At 44.5% G+C, this 26,347-nt stretch overlaps 1 protein-coding gene across 1 annotated transcript in view; it reads right to left on the reverse strand.

Moving 5' to 3' along the window:
• The window catches only part of LOC126190944 (multiple C2 and transmembrane domain-containing protein), an 876,357-nt gene extending 851,579 nt beyond the window's left edge, over positions 1–24,778 (reverse strand). The window contains exon 1 of the mRNA XM_049931586.1: positions 24,678–24,778. The gene's annotated coding sequence lies outside the window, so the exon portion shown is untranslated. The remainder of the gene's footprint in view (positions 1–24,677) is intronic.
• Between the last annotated feature and the right edge of the window lie 1,569 nt (positions 24,779–26,347).

The raw sequence follows: 26,347 nt of genomic DNA on the forward strand, positions 1-26,347 counted from the left end.
CAGAAATACTGAATTCAGTGTTCCGAAACTGTTTCACTGCGGAAAATCGTAACACGGTCCCTGACTTCAGCCGTCGCACGGACGCCAAAATGGAAAATATTGAAATAAACGATATCGGAATTGAAAAACAACTGCTATCACTTAGTAGCGGAAAAGCATCCGGACCAGACGAGATACCCTTAAGATTCTACAGTGATTATGCTAAAGAACTTGCCCCCTTTCTATCAGCAATTTATCGTAGATCGCTGGAAGAACGTAAAGTACCTAGCGACTGGAAGAAAGCGCAGGTCGTTCCCATTTTCAAGAAGGGTCATAAATCAGATGCGAATAATTATAGGCCTATTTCGCTTACGTCAATCTGTTGTAGAATAATGGAACATGTTTTGTGTTCTCGTATTATGACGTTCTTAGATAATACAAATCTCCTTCATCATAACCAACATGGATTCCGCAAACAGAGATCATGTGAAACTCAGCTCGCCCTATTTGCCCAAGAAATTCACAGTGCCGTAGACACTGGCGAGCAGATTGATGCCGTATTCCTGGACTTCAGGAAGGCATTTGATACGGTTCCGCACTTACGTTTAATGAAAAAAATACGAGCTTACGGAATATCGGACCAGGTTTGTGATTGGATTCAGGATTTCCTAGAAGAAAGAACACAACATGTCATTCTTAACGGTTCAAAATCTGCAGATGTAGAGGTAATTTCGGGAGTACCGCAAGGAAGCGTGATAGGACCTTTATTGTTTACAATATACATAAATGACTTAGTTGACAACATCGGTAGCTCCGTGAGGCTATTTGCAGATGACACGGTTGTCTACAAGAAAGTAGCAACATCAGAAGACTCGTACGTACTCCAGGAAGACCTGCAGAGGATTAATGCATGGTGCGACAGCTGGCAGCTTTCCCTAAACGTAGATAAATGTAATATAATGCGCATACATAGGGGCAGAAATCCATTCCAGTACGATTATGCCATAGGTGGTAAATCATTGGAAGCGGTAACGACCGTAAAATACTTAGGAGTTACTATCCGGAGCGATCTGAAGTGGAATAATCACATAAAACAAATAGTGGGAAAAGCAGGCGCCAGGTTGAGATTCATAGGAAGAATTCTAAGAAAATGTGACTCATCGACGAAAGAAGTAGCTTACAAAACGCTTGTTCGTCCGATTCTTGAGTATTGCTCATCAGTATGGGACCCTTACCAGGTTGGATTAATAGAAGAGATAGACATGATCCAGCGAAAAGCAGCGCGATTCGTCATGGGGACATTTAGTCAGCGCGAGAGCGTTACGGAGATGCTGAACAAGCTCCAGTGGCGGACACTTCAAGAAAGGCGTTACGCAATACGGAGAGGTTTATTATCGAAATTACGAGAGAGCACATTCCGGGAAGAGATGGGCAACATATTACTACCGCCCACATATATCTCGCGTAATGATCACAACGAAAAGATCCGAGAAATTAGAGCAAATACGGAGACTTACAAGCAGTCGTTCTTCCCACGCACAATTCGTGAATGGAACAGGGAAGGGGGGATCAGATAGTGGTACAATAAGTACCCTCCGCCACACACCGTAAGGTGGCTCGCGGAGTATAGATGTAGATGTAGATGTAGATGTATTTGTAATGAGTGTAGCCATGTATGGAAGTGAAACATGGACAATAAATAGTTTGGGCAAGAAGAGAATAGAAGCTTTCGATATGTGGTGTGTAACATTCTGCGTGGTGTCTGTTTGTTCTATATCGTGTCTCCCTACCACTTTCGCGCAACGACGCTCTGAGCGTGTTTTTTAGGGAATTGACTAGTTTGAACCTGGGACCTGTTGCTGGTAAGGAGACGCCAGACCACACATGACATGTAGAGTTCAGAAGAGTTCAGTGAGACTAGCGATGATATAACCAAATACTTAACGATTTCAGGGTCAGCTCCACTGCACTCCCTGTAAAAGAATCTTAATGTAACTAAATTTTGTGGAAGGGGTTCAAGGCTTTCCTATTTTTAGTTAGCTGGTAAAATAACGTCGGAAAAGCAGTTAAGTTTAACATTGGATTTTTTATTCTACTCACAAAACATTGTTTATAAATTGCACTATTGATAAAAGGAAATGTTTTAATACAGGATGTTAAAAACCAACTGCGTTCAACAAAAATGTGAACGAATATTCCCTGAGTGGGTTTCCAAGTTCTACAATGGATCGAAGGATGACCTATGCCATATCACATCTGTAATCTAGGTTTAAATTAAGTTTCACAAAAGAGAAAACTATCAAAATGGTCTACAGTGACCCTCAATTATCTTTAATTACTTATCTAACTTGTCGTAAATTACAGTGGCTGATGTGGCTTCTCAATAACTACATAACAGAAAAATCATCACGTTTCAGATTTTTACTCCAAGTGGCAAATGTGAACACCATGAGCTTTAATTGACGATCGACACTAGTATTACGCAAAAAGGGGGTGTAACAGATGAGACTTCTGCAGTTCTGAGTGAAGCTTTATGCGCTGTTATGCGGCATCACGTGCGTTCATTACCTTGTCGGTGTTCGTCAGCAGGCGGTGGGCAGCACAACTCCGCTCACCTCGCCGTCTCGGAAGCAACACTCTCCTAACTTCTCCTTACTGCAATTTACCGAAGTTGGTTTAAAAACTGTATCTGGCTGTGTTTTCATCTGACCAATCAGGCTCTCAATGTTAACCTTAAGCTCTGCCTACAAAAATTCTGTCTATCCAATGAGAAACGTTATACTTTTCGTGGTGGGGCAATGTTTTTAAAGTTTGCAACGTAACAGAGACACGAAAAAGTCTCACGCTAAAACTTGCAGCTGGTGTGGTCCTTTTAGTTCTATCGTAAGATCTATACTGTTCTTCTGGAGGGCTCTATCTTTTAACATGGGCTGGGGGGTGGTCCTGACGTAACTGAGACTCGAAAAAGTCTCACACTAAAACTTGCGGCTGGGGTAGCCCTTTTTGTGTTATCGTAAGATCTATACTGTTCTTCTGGAGGGCTCTAGCTTTCAACATGGACTGGGGGGTGGTCCTAGCGGTTAACTGGCGACGTGGGTGTCCGTCCCTTATCGTAGGGCCTTCCAGCTTAACACGGTTCTGCTCTCGGCTTCTGTTCTCGTTTCTCCCCTCGGAACTGCGTCTGTCTCACGGTGGGAAGGTATGACATGCATTTAGGCATTCTTGTGTTAGTCTGTGGTATTCCATTTGCTCACTCGTTACTCGTATTACTTTGGTTAATTTAATGTCACGATTTATTCGGAGCTATGTGACATACTACTGGATTTGCTTATCATGTCAGGGTTTTCATGGAAGGTGTTGGATTTGCCTGACACCTTACATGTGCTACAGAAGAATGTTGAAGATTAGATGGGTAGATCACGTAACTAATGAGGAGGTATTGAATAGGATTGGGGAGAAGAGAAGTTTGTGGCACAACTTGACTAGAAGAAGGGATCGGTTGGTAGGACATGTCCTGAGGCATCAAGGGATCACAAATTTAGCATTGGAGGGCAGCGTGGAGGTTAAAAATCGTAGAGGGAGACCACGAGATGAATACACTAAGCAGATTCAGAAGGATGTAGGTTGCAGTAGGTACTGGGAGATGAAGGAGCTTGCACAGGATAGATTAGCATGGAGAGCTGCATCAAACCAGTCTCAGGACTGAAGACTACAACAACAACATGGTATTTAAGTGTGGTTTCATCCAGTAGCTGCTATAGAGTTTCGACAGGCAGATTGGTGTTAAGGGATTGGTTACCAAAATACACGTCAAACATGTAGATAGTAAAATGTAATGTTGTGCGTAATGTTCTTTGTAATTACATTAGTAGCAGAGCACACTGTGTATGTCTACGTAGTGAGACGGCTAGTAGCATTGTTAGAAGAAATGTCTTATTGTATATAGACATTTATTCTTTGGGAAATTAAAGAAAAGCAGTATTGACAAAGGCCAGATTGTTACGGCCCGGTGCGTGGGAATGAGCATCTCGGAAATGATAAAGCTGATCGGTGCATCACGAGCATCTATGGAAAGCAATTGAAGGACGATGCAACCACGAGTAGTAGACCAGATCTTAGACGTCCACGATTATAGTGGACAAGGGTTCCTCGTGATGGGACCATGGGTTCATGGGAATCTGTCCCCTCGTTACTGTTTGCCTAAGTATCTCTGCTAAATACGCGCTGCTTTCGTCTACATCTATATTAACTGCACTTTCTGATATGCTGAATCGTCGCTAAGTTTAGTATAGTATAGTTCTCTATTCTTAAGTAAATTCTACTTCACCACATATTGGAAATGTTCAGCTTCACTGCATTACAGCAGACTCGACAACAAGAGAGTGCTCAACAGCATACGGAAAAGGGTGACCGTAAGTTTTTATCGTTAAACTACATTCCTGAATCTAATTTTACGGGGATTTCTTCAATTTCCCTCACTTCATCTCCAAGCAGAAAGACCTATTTCCAAGAAGGAATAACACAAATTTAGTTTTAACAGTATGTAATGAGAGATAGATAAACAGATTGTGTGTGTGTGTGTGTGTGTGTGTGTGTGTGCGTGTGTGAGTGAGGGAGAGAGAGAGAGAGAGAGAGAGAGAGAGAGAGAGAGAGAGAGAAAGGATATATGAATATTTCCCGGCAGTGGACATGAAACAGAGAGCAGGCGCAGTTACTGTTTTCTGCCTACGACTCGAGACCGTGCTAACATGAAATGGCTCATGACTTGAATTCGAACGGGAGATGTGAGTATGATCCGCACGTCATAATATCATCGCACGCTATTAGAGGAGCCAAATGGAAAATGTCAGAGCCCATTTATGAAGTGGTGTATTACAGGCTGCCAAGGGCCTTGCCGCAGTGGTAACACCGGTTCCAGTCGGATCACCGAAGTTAAGCGCTGGTGGGCTGCGCTAGTACTTGGATGGGTGACCATCCGGTCTGCCGAGCGCTGTTGGCAAGCGGGGAGCACTCAGCCCTTGTGAGGCAAACTGGGGAGTTACTTGATTGAGAAGTAGCGGCTCCGGTCACGTAAACTTACATACGGCCAGCAGATCGGTGTGCTGACCACATGCCCCTCCATATCCGCATCCAGTGACGTCTGTGGGCTCAGGATGACATGGCGGCCGATCGGTACCTTTGGGTCTTCATGGCCTGTTCGGACGGAGTTTAGTATTAGTATTACAGGCTGCGACATAGTCGTGAATAAAAGCATCGATCTAGGCAGTATAGAATTTTCTTCTTTCATTCCAGTCCAGAATCTCAGAAACCGTTTCCTGAGACATCAGAAAACGGTCATTACTGACGAAAATCGATAGAACGATGACAATTTTTTGTTATCATTGACTAGAATTAAAGAAACGAAGTGAAGTATACCACGGTAATTGGTGGTGAATTGGTGAAAATGTACAGCAAGAATGTGCCTTCATAACCACAGAGTCGTTAGGTGGCTCAGACGCTTGCCGTGTGCTCAAACAAGTTTGAATAACGAAGAACGGAAACGCCAAGGATTGGCGTGCCTCAATGAGAGCGGTAGTGGAAAATCTGGCCGGTGCGAATAGGGTTGGCGCAAGGAGGTTTCGGTACAAACTTAATTATGTATACAGGGTGTTACAAAAAGTAACGGCCAAACTTTCAGGAAACATTCCTCACACACAAATAAAGAAAAGATGTTATGTGGACATGTGTCCGGAAGAGCTTAATTTCCATGTTAGAGCTCATTTTAGTTTCGTCAATATGTACTGTACTTCCTCGATACACCGCTAGTTGGTCCAATTGAAGGAAGGTAATGTTGACTTCGGTGCTTGTGTTGACATGCGACTCATTGCTCTACAGTACTAGCAGCAAGCACATCAGTACGTAGCATCGACAGGTTAGTGTTCATCACGAACGTGGTTTTGCAGTCTGTGCAATGTTTACAAATGCGGTGTTGGCAGATGCCCATTTGATGTATGGATTAGCACGGGGCAATAGCCGTGGCGCGGTACGTTTGTATCGAGACAGATTTCCAGAACGAAGGTGTCCCCACAGGAAGACGTTCGAAGCAATTGATCGGCGTCTTAGGGAGCACGGAACATTTCAGCCCATGACTCGCGACTGGGGAAGACCTAGAACAACGAGGACATCTGCAATGGACGAGGCAATTCTTCGTGCAGTTGACGATAACCCTAATGTCAGCGTCATAGAAGTTGCTGCTGTACAAGGTAACATTGACCACGTCACTGTATGGAGAGTGCTACGAGAGAACCAGTTATTTCCGTGCCATGTACACCGTGTGCAGGCACTATCAGCAGCTGATTGGCCTCCACGGGTACACTTCTGCGAATGGTTCATCCAATAATGTGTCAATCCTCATTTCAGGGCAAATGTTCTCTTTACGGATGAGGCTTCATTCCAACGTGATCAGATTGTAAATTTCCACAATCAACATGTGTGGGCTGACGAGAATCCGCACGCAATTGTGCAATCACGTCATCAACACAGATTTTCTGTGAACGTTTGGGCAGGCATTGTTGGTGATGTCTTGATTGGGCCCCATGTTCTTCCACCTACGCTCAATGGAGCACGTTATCATGATTTCATACGGGATACTTTACCTGTGCTGCTAGAACATGTGCCTTTACAAGTACGACACAACATGTGGTTCATGCACGACGGAGCTCCTGCACATTTCAGTCGAAGTGTTCGTACGCCTCTCAACAACAGATTCGGTGACCGATGGATTGGTAGATGCGGACCAATTCCATGGCCTCCACGCTCTCCTGACCTCAACCCTCTTGACTTTCATTTATGGGGGCATTTGAAAGCTCTTGTCTACGCAACCCCGGTACCAAATGTAGAGACTCTTCGTGCTCGTATTGTGGACGGCCGTGATACAATACGCCATTTTCCAGGGCTGTATCAGCGCATCAGGGATTCCATGCGACGGAGGCTGGATGCATGTATCCGCTCTAAAGGAGGACATTTTGAACATTTTCTGTAACAAAGTGTTTGAAGTCACGCTGGTACGTTCTGTTGCTGTGTGTTTCCATTTCATGATTAATGTGATTTGAAGAGAAGTAATAAAATGAGCTCTAACATGGAAAGTAAGCGTTTCCGGACACATGTCTACATAACATATTTACTTTCTTTGTGTGTGAGGAATGTTTCCTGAAAGTTTGGCCGTACCTTTTTGTAACACCCTGTATAGAACTGTAAGAATGCAGAGTCTCGCGGCGGTAGCATCCAGTAAAACGTCAAGTGATTAAAATTACACGAGCTTTCGGCACATTCATAAACTCTGAGGATGAGATTGTCATCAGTTTTGATGTTGTGGCGCTGTTTACGAATGTGCCCGTCGAAGACCCTTTGTACTTAAAATCCCAGTTCTTTGTTGAGGACCGTGGTCGAACTATTTAGGCACACTGTTACGTCTTCTTGTTTCCTGTACAAGGCCAGTATTACGATCAGACGGATGACGTTGAAATGGGATGCCCGTTAGTTCCGAAAATCTCATCGTGGAGAATTTTGTGAGTGTCGTCTTAGACATGGCAGCATTAAATCCTAGGGTTTCTTTCGATACGCTGACGACACGTTTGTAATTTGGCCTCACGGACGTGAGGAACTTGATGAGTTCTTGGAACACCTCAACAGTGCTCATAGTAACATTAAATTCACCATGGAGGAGAGGAAATGGATCCTTGGTCACAGCGTCTGTAGAAAACCCAGCCACAGCAGCCTGTACTTGAACACCATCAGCCATCACCTGGCGCAAAAGCGCCCTGTTTTACAAACACTGGTGCAAGAATAATATCAGGCGCTGATAACTTGCTCCATGAGCTGAGCCACCTACGCAAGGTGTTCATGTAAAACGGCTAGGACGTTCGTCAAGTAAAGGAGTGATTTCAAACAATAATGACAATAAGACCATTGACGAGTAGCAGGAAAAGAAACATGCTTTCATGCCATTCTGTGCGGCTGCATCTGGAAAGATATGCCACCTGTTCAAAAGACACAAGAGAAAATCGGTCTTCAGGCCTCCGGCAAAAATCCGTCAAGCACAGAAACAGTTGAAAACGCAGCAGGTCTCAGAACACATGGGGTCTACAAGATCCCTTGCGTTCGTAGCCAGTCTTGCGTCGGACAGACAGTGCGTGGTGTGGAACAACACAGGAAGGAGCATGAGAAGTTTTATCGCCTACGCTACACGGAGAAATATGCTTTAGTTGAGCCTGCTCGAACTAACAGCTTCTCGGATTGTGTAATTAAAGAAGAGAATGAAATAAAAATCACTGATATCACCCTAAACAGAGATGGTGGTCTGCTGCTCAGCACGGCATCCAGCGACCGCGCTGTTGAAGCGGGCTCATCGAACTCCGAGTCAACATGTGCCCTTATACGGCGATGTCCCAAGCATCACTGACATCACAGCCGGCAGCTTGTGTACTGACAGTCACTATGACTTGAAAGTGGCCAAAGTGCTGTAAGCTCGTGTAATTTTAATCACTTGACGCGGCGGGAAACAAGAGAACTTTTCATTCGACGTACAAAGGAAGTTTATCCATTCCCAAAATTGAGAATATTAATGATTTTTACATTTTATCGACATTAATGTTGGCAAGATAGCGGTCCCATGAATTTGAAGACTTTCGAAAATATTTTAATTCCAAGTCTGAAATCGGATAACAAATCACAAAAGAAACATTTTTTTCGTGTGATATGATTACAAATTTTGAATTATCAGATTTTTCCTTCACTTTCACTGTGAACCTCGCTTATTGGCATATTTCATGATTCTACGTCAACGCAAAGGACCCGTTAGGTTTTGATGAGTGCGTTTTCGGGAAACGAAATGTGTGATATAAATGAACGTATCGTTTGATTGAATTGACTTAGAAGCTTATAATTTCTACACCGCCAACGGACCATATGTCTTAATATGTGACACAAATTTGAACTTGATATGTCTGCTAGTTCATGAGGAAAAGGGTGTTTAGCAGTCGGACAAATAGACAGACAGACCCGCCGGCCGATCGACCGACCGACAACAGAGCGATCCTAAGAGGGACCAATTTTAACAGATTGAGGTGTGGTAACCTAAACAGTGAGAATTAGTCATCACTTTTCAACCTATTCCATTACGATGCCGACAATCCTCGCCGCCCAATGGGTGGCTCGACTACTTACACCCATTCAAAAAAACCGCCGAACCGAAGCAGCAGCGGAAATGTTGCAACTGGTTCAAAAAATGGTTCAAATGGCTCTGAGCACTACGGGACTTAACTTCTCAGGTCATCAGTCCCCTAGAACTTAGAACTAATTAAACCTAACTAACCTAAGGACATCACACACATCCATGCCCGAGGCAGGATTCGAACCTGCGACCGTAGCGGTCGCGCGGGTTGCAACTGGGTCACGCCAATCCAGATCACTTCTTTAGCCGCCTAGTCAAAATGGGCGAGTGCGGTGAGTATCACTGTGACCCTGAGGCAAAGGAGTAGGCCAGTCAGTGGCAACATGTGGGTTCGCCAACGTTGAAAAAAGCGAAGACCCAGCCATCAAGAGACAAGGTAACACCGAGTACGTTTTAGGACTGATGTTGAGTGGCGCTAACAGTTTATGTCATAAGGGGAAAAACTGTCACAGAAGCTTACAGGTGAAGTCTCATGACGAGGTTACTAGAGGCTGTCAAGCCCAACTCTCGCGGGAACCTGACCGAGGGAGTGTGTCTGCTCCTCAACAACGCCCCACCCCATTCTGCATAGGACACAGTCACACACACTCCTCTCTCAGGCTATTAAATTCTGCATTCTCCTGGCACGATGACCAGCGAATTCTTTGTCATTTCTCGGACGAAGAAACCATTGTGTGGCAGGCACTGTTAGAAAGACGACGAGCTGATTTTTCGAAGTGGAGCGTTACCTGAACAACCAGAATACAGACTTGTGCAACAAAGGTGTCCGCCACATCATTCTCCTTTGGGAAAAAATGTATTGCAAAAAATGGTTCAAATGGCTCTGAGCACTATGGGACTTAACATCTGAGGTCATCACTCCCATAGAACTTAGAACTAGTTAAACCTAACTAACCTAAGGACATCACACACATCCATACCCGAGGCAGGATTCGAACCTGCGACCGTAGCGGTCACGCAGTTCGAGACTGAAGCGCCTAGAACCGCACGGCCACACCGGCCGGCCAATGTGTTGCAGTGAAGGGTGAATTTGTCGAGAAGGACCAACACAATCACAAAGTTTCATAGTTGCAGCTTGGCTTTTTCCGGGGTATAATTAAAACTTCATGACGAACACTCGGTATTTGGATCCAACTTTATTGTCTGTAAAGTGTGAAGACGAACAATTACTTTTCCCGATTTACTGAATGTTCCTGATCAATTAAAGGAAAGCGGAACTAACCCATTACACCGTGCTCACCGAGCCACGTGTCGCATTGGTTAGCCCACTGGACTCGCATTCGGGACGGCAGCGGTTCGAATTCTCGTCGGGTGATCCTGATTTAGTTATCCCATGATTTCTCCTAAATCGCTCCAGGTCGACACCGGGATGCTTTGAAAAGCGCGCTGCAGATTTCTTTCCCAATATTTTCGTAATATTTCTTGTGCTCCGTCTTTAATGACCGCGCTGTCGATGGGACGTTAAACTCTATTCATCCTTCCTTCCTTATTCCGCGCTTGACCTGTTTTCAACTGCTTGTCGGAAAACTCTGACATGTATTCTACGAGCACAGTTGTGACCACTGACTTGTATCGAATATCCTCCGACATGTAGGTGGTTATGCGTCAAGAGCGGGAAGGACTGCGGAGGGCAGGTGGTGCGGTTGATTGAATAAAGGTGACGGCCATTGATTGGCCGGCCTAGGCCTGTGTCTGCAGGGGCAGAGCAGGCCAGGTTCCGGCGATCGAAGGCGGCAGCTGTGCCCGTGGCTGTTGGCACAGCTCCAAGTTTGGCGGCTGCGCCTCCCGGGTTGTAGAGGGGGGGGGGGAGGGGAGGAGGAGAGGACAGGACATGTGCGACATCTGGCACCCGGAAGAACGGCGGCGTTTTGGCAGTGGGGGCGGCTCTCCCAATAGTTCTCCAACTACACTATCTGTTCATATTATCCGGGCACCTATTACTAGGCATTGATATGGGATGTGTCCATATTTCGCCTTTATAACTTGAAATCTGCTAGGGACTCTTTTAGTGAGGTGTTTGAATGTCTGTGGAACTATGGAAATTCATTTTTCCTCAAACTCCTAAACCAGGGAAGGTAGTGATGTTTCACTCTGGGGTCTCGAGCGAAGTCCACACCCTATCTCATATCAAAGTTGTTCCACTGGGTTCAGGCTGGGAGTATGGACAGGCTAGTCCATTTACGGAGTGTTATTGTCCACAAACCATTGTCTCATAGATGTTGCTTTATGACAGTGTGCACTGTCATTCTAGCTGGAACATAGTCTCCGAACTGTTCCTCTACTGTAAGCAGTACACAATGCTGTAAAGTGTGCTCACCCTTCCATTTTAGCATTTCTTTAAGCGCAGTAATTGGATCTCATCCCATACACGAAAACCACCCCCAATCCGTAACGTCATCTCCTCAGTACCACACTGTCCATCCTGCACTTGGTGGTACGTTAAGATCTCAGGAAATTGCGAAAACCAAAAGTACCATTGGATTGCCACTGGCTATAGCGTGGTTCATAACTCAAAAAACTCGTCTCCAGTACTTAAACTGCCTCAAGCGTTGCTTAACGGTTTAGGAGCTGCTAGATAATTGTACCTTTATTTTATTTATTTTGTTTTTACACGTAGCGTACAGTTATTCTGACACTTGGACTGCTGATAGCGCTTTGAGTCACACGAATGATCCCTCGCTGATTTCATGCGATTTTTACAACCATCCTTCGCAATACTCGACGATTCTTGCCCGTCAGTACATGAGGTCTGCATGGCCTTGGTTTAGCTGTGGTTGTTTCTTCGCGTTTTCACTTAACAGTCACGTCTTCAGAAGGGTTTAAATGTCCCTGGTATATTTTTTACCCAGGTGACATGCAATGACTAGTACACCTTCGAAGTCACTAAGTCCTCCTGCATGACCCGTTCTGCTGTTACTGCTTCCCTTCTGACAACAGAATATTCGCAGCCTCCTTTTATATCGGCCAGTCCGCGTCTCGTAATATCCAGTGATCAGTTCCTCATTGCTTAGTGATGTTGGGACGGTTTTGATCAGCTAGTGTATATACACATACTCTGTAAACCACTCTGAAGTGTGTTGCACAGGGCAGTTGCCAATGTTGTGTTTTGTAAACCATACTTGGCAGCCCAGTCTGAAATGTTGGCGCAGAGCATTTCCCACTGTACCACATGTTATAGCCTCTTCCCATTCCACTTGGATATGAAGCGTGGCAAATTGGCTGCTTACATGAGTCTGTGCGCTGCAATTACTCCGCTCCACCTAAGTTCTACCAGCCCCTGCAAATCTTTGAAAGCCATGCTCTCCGCCTCGCGTCCGTATCGGTTTATCTACCAGCACGCGGTTTCTTCAACATCTCATCAAATTCGCACATCTTCTCACTCACATCGAACACCTCTGTAGGATCCTGATCCTACACGATTCAAAACTTGACTCCACCTATCCGATAATTTCCAATCCTGGTTTGCTGCCGCACCTATACCGACACATTCCATCAAACCTACAACTAGACACCCTCTCCCAATCGACGGTTCAATCCCGTCTCCGGCCATCCTGATTTAGGTTTTCCGTGATTTACCTAAATCCTTTCAGGCAAATGCTGGGATGGTTCCTTTGAAAGGGCACGGCCGATTTCCTTTCCCGTCCTTCCCTAACCCGAGCTTGCGCTACGTCTCTAATGGCCTCGTTGTCGACGGGACGTTAAACACTAATCTCCTCCTCCTCCACCCTCTCTCAATTTCAACCGTCTCCCCTTTCCTATTTCCATCCCCCAACTATAGCTCCTTTCCACTTATCCCACCTCATCATGGCTCCATCCCATCCCCTTCACTTTACAGCTTTCGCTACTCTTTTCACCCTTCATATTATGGCTCTATCCGTACCCCAAACTACTCCGTCCTTGCTGTCTTTCCAACACACACTTCAGTTCCTTTTCCATAGATATTATCCAACGTACCTTTATACATATGTCCTACTAAACACCTGATCTATTTCCCAACGCAAGTTAGAAACCTTTTTCCCCAGTGCTGGTCCTTCAACTTTTAATGAAAGACCCATGCTCCTTTTTGAAGATTACTGTTTCTAGAACATGTTTTAAATGCACTGGGGTGACAAAAGTCTTGGCGTACCTCCTAATGTCTTGTCGGACCTTCTTTTGCCCGGCGTAGTGCAGAAACTCGACGTGATATGGACTCACGTCGCTGGAAGTCCTCCACAGAAATAGCGAGCCATGTTGTCCCTATAGCCACCCATAATTACGAAAGTGTTGCCGGTTCATGATTTTGTGCGCGATCTAACTTTTCGATTAAGTCCCATAAATTTTCAATGGGATTCATGTCGGGCGATCTGCGTGGCCAAATCATTCGCTCGCACTGTCCAGAATGTTCTTCAGACCAATCGGGCGCGAACAGCTGTAGCCCGGTAACAGGGTGCATTGTCATCCGTAAAAGTTCCATCGCTGTTTGGGAACATGAAGTCCATGAATGGCTCCAAATGGTCTCCAAGTAGCCGACCATTTGCAGTCAATGATCGGTTCTGTTGGACCAGAGGAGTCCACTCCATGTAAACACAACCAACACAATTATGGAGTCACCACCAACTTGTACAGTGCCTTGTTGATAACTTGGGTCCATGGCTTCGTGGGGTCTGCGCACACTCGAACCTTATCATCAGCTCTTACCAACTGAAATCGGAGCTCAACTGAACAGTCCACGGTATTGCAGTCGTCTAGGATCCAAACGATATGGTGAAGAGCGTAGGAGAGGCGCTGCAGGCAATGTCGTGCCATAGCTCATTAACTCCAAATTTCGCCGTGCTGTCCTGACGGAAACGTTCGTCGTAGGCTCCACGTTGATTTCTGAGGTTATTTCACGCACTGTTGTTTTTCTGTTAGCACCGACAACTCTACACAGACGCGACTGCTCTCTTTCGTTAAGTGAAAGCCGTCGGCCACTGCGTTGTCAGTGGTGAGAGCTAATGTGTGAATTCTTGACACATTCATGACACTGTGCATCTCGGAGATTTCCGAAATGGATTGTCCCACGCCTACCATTCCGCGTTCGAAGGATGTTGATTCCCGTTGTGCAGCTATAATCACGTCAGAAACATTTTCGTATGAATCAGTTGAGTACAAACGACAGCTCAGCCAATACACTGCCCTTTCATACGTTGTGTACGCCATCTATATATGTGTATATCTCAATCCCATGACTTTTGTCACCCCTGTGTATTATTATTGTTTTCATTTTACCTCTTAGTTCCTTCCTAGCAGCACTCCGTCTTCAGGCCACAAATCGCCCATCGGGACCATCCGACCGCCGTGTCATCGTGAGCTGAGGATGCAGATAGGAGGAGCGTGTGGTCAGCACACCGCTCTCCCAGTCGTTATGATGGTTTTCCTTAACCGGAGCCACTACTATTAGGTCGAGTAGCTCCTCAATTGGCATCACGAGGCTGAGTGCACCCCGAAAAATGGCAACAGTCCATGGCGGCCCGGACGGTCACCCATCCAAGAGCCGGCAACGCTTGACAGCGCTTAACTTCGGTGGTCTGATGGGAACCGTTGTATTCACTGCGGCAAGACCGTTACCATTAGTTCCTTCCTGATGTAATGAAAAAAAAATCCTCTAAGGCAACTGAGTTTCTTTTCTATAAGAACCTTCCACAATTCACCCTTCTACAAATTTTCAAATTATTTGTAGATATTTTACCTTTCAGCTTTTACTTTTCCTCATTGTTTATGTGCAAACCCTTTGGTTCGTTGCTGACAACCAACTCCCCTGCCTGCATGAGTGAGAAAAATGAAAGAAAAAAGAAAATGAGAGTAGTTTGATGTCTTTGCAGTCCCTAAGTGGGACCATTTAATGAATGGGATGTAGAATATTCTTTGATTAATCACTTTATAATGTGTAGAGTTTGGTTCTTAAAATTTTCCAGGTATGCATTGCAGGAAATCTGATGTATTTCTTTAAGTGTCTTCCACTTCAGATTTCTGATGATTTTCGAGTCGCTTTTCCCTTGAGTGCAACAAACCTATGATTAGTCGTACTACCCTTCTCGTATATTCAGTTTCCGGTGTTAGTCCTATCTGTTGTGGGTCTCACATACTTAAGCAATACTTTAGGTTGGGTCGCACGAGTGCAGTTTACTCTGCAGACTAATTGCGTTTTCCCAGCATCCTACCAATGAGCAGTAGTGTATCACCTGTTTTACCGACTATAGAGCCTGTGTGATCAATCCATTTCACATCCCACAAACTGTTCCACCCAGATATTTATATGAATCGAGTTGTTAGATTGTAATTGTGACTTTCTTATATTTTGTTAATAGGATACAACTTTTCCGCTTTTTGTGAAGTGCACTATTTTACAATTCTCAACATTTAAAGTAAGTTAAAATTCTTCGCACAATTGTAAAATATTATCACTATTTGACTACGTAATGAACTGCACGTGTTAGGTGATTAAGCAGTTTTTAAAGGTAGTTATTGTATACATATTCGAAGCTATGTATCTCTGTTTGTTTCATTTGGTACATTGTATTGTCAATTCTTCGTTATTTCGTGTGCAGGCGAATACGTCTGAATGGATACATAACAGTAATCTCACTACTTTACTTTGATAATATTACAAAATTTTTCGGTATGTACGATAGCTAATAACATAAATACATTTTTTCGCTTTATGGCGGGACTAAAATCCATTTCCATTGCGGTACAAATGCCTTCCTGTGCTGCTGGCTACTTGTAAAACGTGGGAGACGCCTAAAGGCCATCTAGTTCAAGCATCTTTCCAAGAGATTGCACGCATGTTTTAAATCTATCTCTGACAGGAAAAGCAAATTATGTACGTAACACATATTGCTTTGTAAGGCCACAGCTATGATTGTGATAAATAGTAAGAATTAGTCTGTTTGTAGAATAAAAAGCTTAATTTGACTTCACTTTTGTGGTGTCACCGCCAGACACCACACTTGCTAGGTGGTAACCTTTAAATCGGCCGCGGTCCGTTAGTATACGTCGGACCCGCGTGTCGCCACTATCGGTGATTGCAGACCGAGCGCCGCCACACGGCAGGTCTAGTCTAGAGAGACTCCCTAGCAGTTGTACAGCCGACTTTGCTAGCGATGGTTCACTGTCTACATACGTTCTCATTTGCAGAGACGACAGTTTATCATAGCCTTCAGCTACGTCATTTGCTACGACCTAGCAAGACGCCATATTCAGTTACTATAACAATGTATTCTGAACAGATAATATTGTGAATCATGTACCGCCAAGAGCGACGTTCATCATTAATAGATTAAAGTTAAGTATCAAACTAATTACGTCCACTTTCTGAATTATCATTCCTTGTCATGTTCCAGACCTCACATCAGTATAGTTCTTCCCTCCTCACGCCAGCCTGCGTGAGCTAAAACGCGTGCATTTCGGCCTCCCCTAATAACACGGTGTTGGCTCTTCGGCCAACACAATAACTTTTCCTTCTTCCCTGGGCTGGTTCTGGAATGTAAAGTTCAGAGCTCAAAACCAATGTGTGTAGTAATGGTACGAGCCATCTTAGAAACTGCCAAGGTCAAGGAGTAAATATCAAAAAATGTTAATAAACGATCAGAATCTTAATTATATGTCGAGTGGAAACATTATAATAGTAAATAAGTGCTAATTTTTAGCCATTTCAATTTTTCGTGCAAATTTCGTCATTGCTTTTCTGTTTGGCACAGAGAGCTAAGAGCCAGAGATCGCTTTATTCAGTGCCGTCTTTGACGCTCTTATCGTTTATCACAGCTCCAGCATAAACGTACTCTTAGAGAGGACCTTTAACTTCTACTGTGACACATTTTATCTTCGTCTATATACGGGGGCTTTAAAGTCTTTGCATCGAACGTGTAGGGGAGATGAATAATGTCATGGGGAACAACTTTTGTTCGAGAGAAAATGTTTACTGACACTTCGTAGCGACACAAGGCGTCGTTGGTAGTTAGTTATGCACCTCAGAGGCGGCAGAGAGTAGACATTCGGTGACGGTTGTATTCAATTTGTATTGTCTGTAGCCCAATCAACAGCTCCGCTTTGAGGTGGGTAGGTCGAGCTTCTAAAAGATCTTTCTGCGCTTAGAGACACTGATTCTTAAGGTTTTCCTGTTGAAAAGCTTATATTATGATGGGCGGGTCGTACTAAACCGCAGAACACCTGGTTAGTAGACGCTGCTAGTGCAGTGAAATCTCCGCGTCTCAGGGCTGGCGAATTCAGTTAAACCGCGCCTACCATCGCCAGGAAGTCTCAGAGAACATTTTATCTCTAACAAAAGTTGCTCCTGATAACGTCATCTGTCACCCGCAGACGTTTATTGCAAAAAATTTGAAACACCCTGTGCACCAATTGATTTTCCTGCGGTGAACCTTTTATTGCTCAGAGGCTCCTGGCAGATGAAAACTGTGGACCTGACGGGGGCTCGAATCTGGAACGCCGCCTTTCACGGGCACTGCTCTTACCGAGTGAGCTATCCAGGCACGACTGACAGCCACCCTCATAGTTTCACTTATGGCGGTGCCAGGATGTTGCAAGCTTAAGCTCTGTTGCGTATTTTGCGAGCGGCACTCTGCAAGAGAGGCACGGGTACAAGTGAAGCTACAAGGTCAGGCCGCGTCGAGTTGGCTCTCTCGCTGAGGCACTCATTGCCTGTGGAAGGCAAGGCTCTGTCTACGGGCCACAATACGGGATATATGTTTAATAACTGGCGGCATGGTTCAGGAACCCGTGATGTCCGCCGGTATGATGAATGAATAGTAGCGTCTAGGTTACTATTTTCACGTTAATGATGTCTGGTTTCGATCTGACTAGCATATCATCTTCAGTTATAATCTGGGAAGGAGAGGAACGAGGTGCGAAAATCTAAAACTTACATGAGCGTAACACTACAGATAATACTGACAGTAACATGTATTACAAACAACACTAAATCATCACAAACTTATCCATACCTAGTGCTGCAAGGTGGTGTTTGTCAGTAGTGGTAATAATGGAATATAAAACTCTGTACAAAAGACAGAGGATGCAATGGAGATAGCTACATAGTCAATTATATGTCTTGTGCCTCACTCACGACTCAACTCAGCCTACTATGGTATGTGACAAAACACCTACAGCCGTCCTTATAGTTTTATTTTATTTTGTTGCAACCAGTTTCGGCACTTCAATGAGCCATCTTCAGGTTGTAGATGATGCGGGACGGGTTGGTACAATCCGCATATATATCGCGTCAGTTGGCAGCATAACTGGATACGCAGATAATGAGTCAGCACCCTAACCGTCAACTGCCAACTTCGAGCATCCACTACAGCCTGAAGATGGCGCATTGAAGCGCTGAAACTGGTTGCAACAAAATAAAATAAAATCATAAGGACGGCTGTAGGTCTTTTATTTTGTCACAATAGTAAAAGGCCGTCGTCCCAAAGACCTCCTGCCAAAAGGATGGACATACAAATACTATGGTATGTCTCGCACCTTAGAGGGCCACTCTGTGTTTTCTCACACTGTTATATTGCAGCTCCTTTGTTAGAAGGTATAGCTGTTTTTGTAATCACCTTTTTTATCATTTTAATCTTTGTTTATATTAAGAGCCCTACTTATTTTTATTTTTAAATGAACGTAAGTTTTTAAAGTTGTGTTTTAGTAGGTCAAATAATGCAAATGAGATGTGTGCATTAATTCTGCTTTGTCTCATAAAATTTAAAACAAAACACATGAAAATGTACGTACAATTTAAATATAATGAAAGCTTGTTTCCTAGATTTGTATTTATACTTTTGTCTTGGAACACATCATCCATAATGACGTGTATTAGGTTAACGTACCTTCGATTTTAAAAATTTTACTTGTGGAAGAGTCTTATTTGCGCTGAATCAATCGACTAGTCAGTCATGTGGCGGAACTGACTTGTCAGTTTGTCTCCTTATTGACCATGTAACCTTCCGTATGGCATCTGCTGCATCTTTTACGTAGTTTTACGTTACATTCTTATCATTACTGACAAAGTGCGCCTTCCAGGAGGAGGTATGAATATGTGCATAACGTTTTAATATTATTTGTACTTCCACTCTCGGTATTATTTACGACGTTACATTCACGTAATTTTTATATTAGCACGACTGAGTCTTCCTTTTCTCACTTTCGTCTTCTACTCAGATTGAAATGGATCGTCGATTAAAAAAATAGCAATACAGACTGTTTTTTATCACACATACATAATCTTCCAAAGGAGTTCCTGTTCATTTTCCATTTACAAACACCGTAGTACAGGATGAAAACACACACACACACACACACACACACACACACACACACACACATATGGAAAGACACGCACAGTTAGTCTAGAAAATGTTTGTAAGAGTGACATGGAGTATGTTATCCTAGCGAACGAACAGGTGGATTTCGCTTTGAATGACCACGTTGCCTCATTTGAGACATGAGCTCTCTTGGAGAGATTGCAGCGGCAGTAATTCCAGTGTCCTTTTGTAGCTCAATCACTGCATCGTGGTACTTTGTGTAAATCTGTCTTTTCAGCTTGAGCTACCAATAAAAATAACAGAGAGAAAGACCAGGTACTTTCGTAGTCCAGAAGTCCTCAGTTAGTGTGCAGTATCCATTGTTCAGCAGATATATGATGAATTCCTGTCAAGACCATACATCCACTGTGCGCGTTGTTACATCATAATAAAAATATCACACAGTAGTTGACTTCCTGTCATTTGACCCACAGGTGCATTAAACGAATTCCAGGTAAACCGGACACATTTCGCACCGATTTAATTTCGGCCACAATGTGTTCTCAGAGAAAGCGCTGTTCTTTCTGTGGGACACCTAAAGTTCACCGTAACACACCATGTAAATGTGCATTCTATATCTCTCCTCGAATGAGTACCTTCTTGAACTCGTCGGCGCCCACTACAACAGTATTTCTGATGACCGGACGGAGAGAGAGAGAGAGAGAGAGAGGGAGAGGGGGGGAGGGGAGGGACCGAGGGAGAGAGAGAGAGAGAGAGAGAGAGAGAGAGAGGGAGCGACGCGGTGGCGCGCCCGGCAGGCAGGCGGGCCGAGGCGAGATAAACGCTCGAGACTGACAGGTGTCAGCGAGGTGTGGCCCTGAGTTGCCGGCTAGGAATTCAGCTGAAGCTAGAAGACATACTCCTGTCGCGGTGCTCAGTGGGTAAAACCCGGCCAGGTACTTGGCGTGGAGTGTTGCCGGTTGCCGCTGACCAAACCGCAGAATTAGCAGAAACTCACAAACTCAGACATACTGTTATTAACACTGTGGACGGACCAGTGGAGTCTTGTAACATAAAAAAGAACTATCAGACGCAGACTTTTAAGCTTAATCAAATGAAATGAGCCCCTACCACCACCACAACAAAAAAAATGGTTCAAATGGCTCTGAGCACTATGGGACTTAACATCTATGGTCATCAGTCCCCTAGAACTTAGAACTACTTAAACCTAACTAACCTAAGGACAGCACACAACACCCAGCCATCACGAGGCAGAGAAAATCCCTGACCCCGCCGGGAATCGAACCCGGGAACCCGGGCGTGGGAAGCGAGAACGCTACCGCACGACCACGAGATGCGGGCACCACCACAACACAGACAATTAGTTACAGTTAATATAAGAGCAGTAAATTCACTAAAATTACGAAAATATAAGCGCTAACTGCACATTTCTTAGATATGCAAACGCTTCAGCCTAGGATACTTTTGCCGCACAGCCATGTGTAGCGTTTATTTTATTCCGATATATGTATTTTCTGGGGTGCACAAGCACTTAAAATCAGGAAATCATGTTATCCGTGAATAAACCGCTAAAATTGAGTGAATTTTTCTTCAAATGTCGCTATGCGACGATTAATAATTTTATTTCCATATTTCTTTAATATGCACAAGAAGATGTATGTCACAGCCTCGACGGAAACACAGACCACAGTTGCACGAGAAGGCTTTGGTGGTCCTCCATGAGGATTCTAGGAAATACTTGTACCAGAGGGAGAAGAGCGGAGTCCCAGAATCTAGCAGGCAGGTATCCGTGTTTGATTCTGTCGAACGGCATCGCAAATCTTTGAAGACTGCTCTCCATCCGCGGTGTTTCCCTGGGATATTGTGAGGCGAAGTGAATCGAATCATCCTGTTTGGGCTGATACAAATAGCGGGCTTGTAGTTTCTGCTGTTTACCGTGGAAAAATGGAATGCTTTTGCAGTTCCGGAATGAGCATCAAATCTCACATTTGCGCTCTGACATGGACTCGGCCAAACAGTGGGTCACTGCCTTTAAGCCAATACCAACCCCTGCATGGAGGAATACGATTTGTAAGGGATGGAAGAAAAGTTTCGGCGGCTTTCCCCTGCACTGTGGGTAAAGTTGGGATTCCTCTCATCCATGTAGATTTGTGGGTGAGAGGAGAGGGGAGTAGGGGACGAGAAGTTGGTGATGGCGATGCTGTCCTGCCACTGAGAGACGAAAGTGTCTGCTGCGTCTTCGCCCTGGCGTGTTTTGCTGTGTACTTTGAGTGTCGCGCTTTGCATCTTGCACTACCCGTTCTCTACGCACCTCACACTCTTCGTGTTCCCCTCGTATGCTAGGCTATATTTCGAAGGATCTAGTATACATTTCATTTTTACATACTTGTGAGAAACTCGTATTGCCTTAGTATACTGCATTCTAGTCGAATGGTCTAGTACCCGTTTCATCTTTGCATCTTTGTGTGCAACTGGTGTTGCCTTAGTAAACTGGATTATAGATGAAGGATCTAATATACGTTTCACCTTGCCTAATTGTGAGATGCCAGATTAGGTTGTATATCGTGTACGCTAAACAGATTCCAGCTAGATTCGAAAAATCGTCGAAGATCTGGATGATTCCGTCAGATGCCAGTAATTTCCTACTTGAAAGTGTTTGCTAAAAATAGACTAAGATTCGTACGGCGATAACTGAATAACAGTCAACTTTTCTTTTGTTGATTGATAGAATAAAACTGCTGTTACTAAAGTGGACATTTATCCTGCAGTTTTTTCAGTTTCATAATCCTACAAAAGATTCAGACTAGGCGACCCTTAAGAAATAAATGTAGTCAATGCAGAGCTATATTGTAGTTTCACTGTGACGGAGTTGCTGTTGCAATACAGGTGGCCACCCTTTGAAGACTGTAAAATGAATTGCTTAATTACTGTGCGACGAGCAGTGCATTCGTTCGTATAGCATATTATTCGATGGTGATGTCGTCAGAGCAGATAGCACACTATACTGCCGAGCCCCAACACGACGTAAAGGTAGACGTTCCAGAGTCTCCCACACAGCTTTACAGGCGCACCGATTCTATGCGCAAGAGTTTCAAATGCTAAACACATGTTAGGTACAGTGGTTGAGAAGATATAGACAGGAAAATGTCTGTAAAACTCATAAATATTTATGACACGATTATTCAAAAACTGATTCAGTGAAGTATTTCGAATTTATTGTCAACGGGTGCAATATTCAAACATGAACCCACTGATGGTTTTAGATCTTTTGTATGTGCCAGATTTTAACAATTATTACAAGTTCATATGTTTTAAGTTCGAAATCACTCATCTCCTGACTCGAACAAGGGACAAACTCTACAGGGCGATTTTGCTAAGTGTGTACAAACTGCAGGAAACGGTCCCTGAGAAGATAACGAGCCAAAACGTCATATCGACACTGGACGGAAATGCGTTACGAGGGAGAACACACACTTCAGTGCGCGGATACAAGATCTTTGACAGTGTCGGTTTCATTGATGGAAAGCACACATCAGAAGACGCCAGGCAAGGGTGGGCGGGGCGTGGGAGAGGAACGTTCTGTCTGCACTAGTGTTTATCTCCACACTCAAGGTGGCAATAAGTTGGAGCATGTAATGGTACTTGAATTACGTAACCATTACGGCACCTCACATCAACCTCTCGATACCAGCAATATTCTACTGTGTTTCTGTAAAGTAGTTAACATATTTCTGAGACAACATTCAGATTTGATTTCATTAATCTAGAGGTACTTTGATACATCGATGTGTTTATATTGCAATTATATTATTCTTATGTGTATTCTTTCTTTTGTCACTATGATCTTTGACGTACTTGTAACTCTGATTTTTGGGCGCGTAAGCGGTTATTAGAGAGTCAAGTCTTAGTCGTCATGTTGAAAAGACGCAAATTGTAGTCAGTTTATGAAATTTGAACTTTAACAGTGAGGAAGATATTTTCAAGTATATTTTATATTGTGAAGTGATGTTTTCTGAGTTACGTGATATTGCAACAAAAGTAATAAAAAAAGAAGTGTAACTAAAATACGGAGTGCTGATTACTTTTTTTACATCACCATTGTACTAACTTGCAATAGTTTAAACTTCAAGAATGGTTTATGAAACACATCTATTAAACTTTTGAATATCGCAGAACAACACCTCTTCGCATCCGAGCTTGGAATCATCACCACCTAGATTTTCGACTATTGAGCCATGAGTTAACAACGAGACCAGCGTGGGAAACACGAAAAGAAGAGTGCCTAGTATATCCATTATTTCATGAAATGACTTTGTTAACTGTGCTCTAATGACACCTGCCACATAATATAACTTTGTTGTTGCCCGAAAATGCAATATTGAGCAGCCTGAGCAGCACTACAATCGTAATTAATTTTTGACCTTTGTAGTGGCAGGGTTGTTAGAAGCACCAACATTAAGTAGCACCAAAGGCAAGTCTTTCAGTAAGGGAGGCAGGGTCATCCGCAGGAAGTATAGATGTGCCTCGCCTGTGAGGCGCTGTGGAAGAGTGACACCTCTCACGAGGTGGTAATCAGTAATCCGTTCCCACACACACTAAGGCTGAACTGGTGCTGATGTTTCGTTGCCGCCATGCCATGGGGATTCTCCTTAGCCTGCAGGTGGGCGTTGTGAAGGCATTGACACGTTGTTAAGTGATCAGTTAGTAGCGGCCGTGGAAAATGTTCGACGTGGTCGTCTGGCTTACTCCACGCCTGGTGCTGCTATGGAGGTCACTGTCGAAGATCTACCTCCATCTTCAAGTGGGTGTACATCCCACCCATATGTCCGTATGATCTTTCTTGCTCCTTGTACTCTTACGTATCATTTCCAATCGTTTGTCTCCATTCAGGAAAATCAGCCTATAGAAGGTATGAGAGTGGAACTGTGCTACACTCTTGTTGTGGTGGTGGAGTGAGAGTCTTGAACTGGCAGTGGACAGTGCAGGGAAACGCTGGGATCGCTGATTACTTATGACTCTCGTCTGTGTGTCCGTCTGGGTGAAATGTACTCGCCAGTAACACGCATTCGCTGACCGACCTCCTCTCGTCTGTTACCTAGTTTTGGCACTGCTTGAATTCTCCGTTGTTGTGCTATGCTTCCGAAACAGCAGCCGCGCCCCGCAGGCAGCCTAAGTGCCAGGCGCTGCCAGCGTGTACTCACCCGCCTTGTCCCGCGGCGCGAGGTCGACTCCGCGGCGAAGCAGCACCCTGAGCAGGAAGAACGTGTGCTGGCGCAGCGCCGCCTCTCGCCTACGCGTCGCGTCCTCCACCTGCAAAAAACGCGATCCAAGGCTCTATCACGTGACATTTTCGGCCGTAGAGATATATTTCAGCTTCATGAAACAGCACTGTAACAACTTCTTCCTCTAATTTCAGTTAATGATCACTAACATATTGTCATAATCGATTTCGGTCCACAATGACCATCTTCAGATGGATCGGGAGAAGGGAAATCAGAAACAACTGCTGGACAATACGCCTCATGTAAACAATAAAATATTGTATACGAAGGAATTATCCGAATGGGATGTAAATCGGCAGATGTGACATACATGTACATGCAAACAAACGATTACAATTTTTGACCAATTGGATGATTTATTGAGGAGAAAGAGCTTCACAAATTGAGCAAGTCAATAACGCATTTGTCCACCTCTGGGCCTTAAGCAATCAGTTCTTCGGCTTGGCTCTGATTGACAGAGATATTAGATATCCTACTGAGAGATATCTTGTAAATTTCTGTCCAATTGGCGCGTTATATCGTCGAAATCTCGAGCTGCTTGGTGGACCCTGCCCAGATTACTCCAAAGCTTCTCAATAGGGGAGAGATCCGGCGGACTTGGCTGGTCAAGGTAGGGTTTGACAAGCACGAAGACAAACAGTAGAAACTCTCACCGTGTGGGAGCTACCATTATCTTATTGAAATGTAAGCCCAGGATGGCTTGTTGCGAAGGGCAACAAAACGGGGCATTGGTATGTCGACGTAAGCTGTGCTGAAGGGTGCCACGGATGACAACCAAAGGAGTCCTGCTGTGAAATGAAATGGCACCCCAGACCATCACTCCTAGCTACCGGGACGAACGGCTGTCCGGGGCGTCTCCAGGCACGCATTCGTCCTGTAATCTCATTAACTGGAGGAAAACTGTCTTCAGTGATGAGTTCCGGTTCGTGAGCCCCGATGACCAGCAGTGGTGGGATACCAACCTGACCATCGCCTGCTGTACAGCCTGACAACCAGGAGCGATTCTCTGGGGTGCCATGTCCTTTCATAGCAGTACCCCTCTGGTAGTCATCACCGATACGCCGACTATATTCTAAGCCACGTTTTGTTGCCCTTAATGGCAAGCTATCCTGGACTTACATTTCAACAAGATAACGCCCGCACGCACACGGCGAGAGTTTCTATTTCTCGTATTCGTGCCACCCAAACCCTGCCTGGGCCAACAAAGTCGACGGATCTCTGTCCAATTGAGAAAATTTGGAGTATTATGGGCAGAGCACTCCAATTATCTTGGGATTTTGACGATCACATTTCTACAGTTGGACAGAATTTGGCACAATACCTTCAGGAGATATCCAACAACTCTGACAATCAACGCAAAGCCGAAAATGGTTTAAATGGCTCTAAGCACTATGGAACTTAACGTCTGAGGTCATCAGTCCCCTAGAACTTAGAACTACTTAAACCTAACTAACCTAAGGACATCACACACATCCATGCCCGAGGCAGGAGTCGAACCTGCGACCGTAGTAGCAGCGCGGTTCCAGACTGAAGCGCCTAGAACCGCTCGACCACAGCGGCAGGCTCCAAGCCGAATAAATGCTTACTTA

Source organism: Schistocerca cancellata, chromosome 6 (assembly GCF_023864275.1).
Source record: "Schistocerca cancellata isolate TAMUIC-IGC-003103 chromosome 6, iqSchCanc2.1, whole genome shotgun sequence".
Lineage (NCBI taxonomy): Eukaryota > Metazoa > Arthropoda > Insecta > Orthoptera > Acrididae > Schistocerca > Schistocerca cancellata.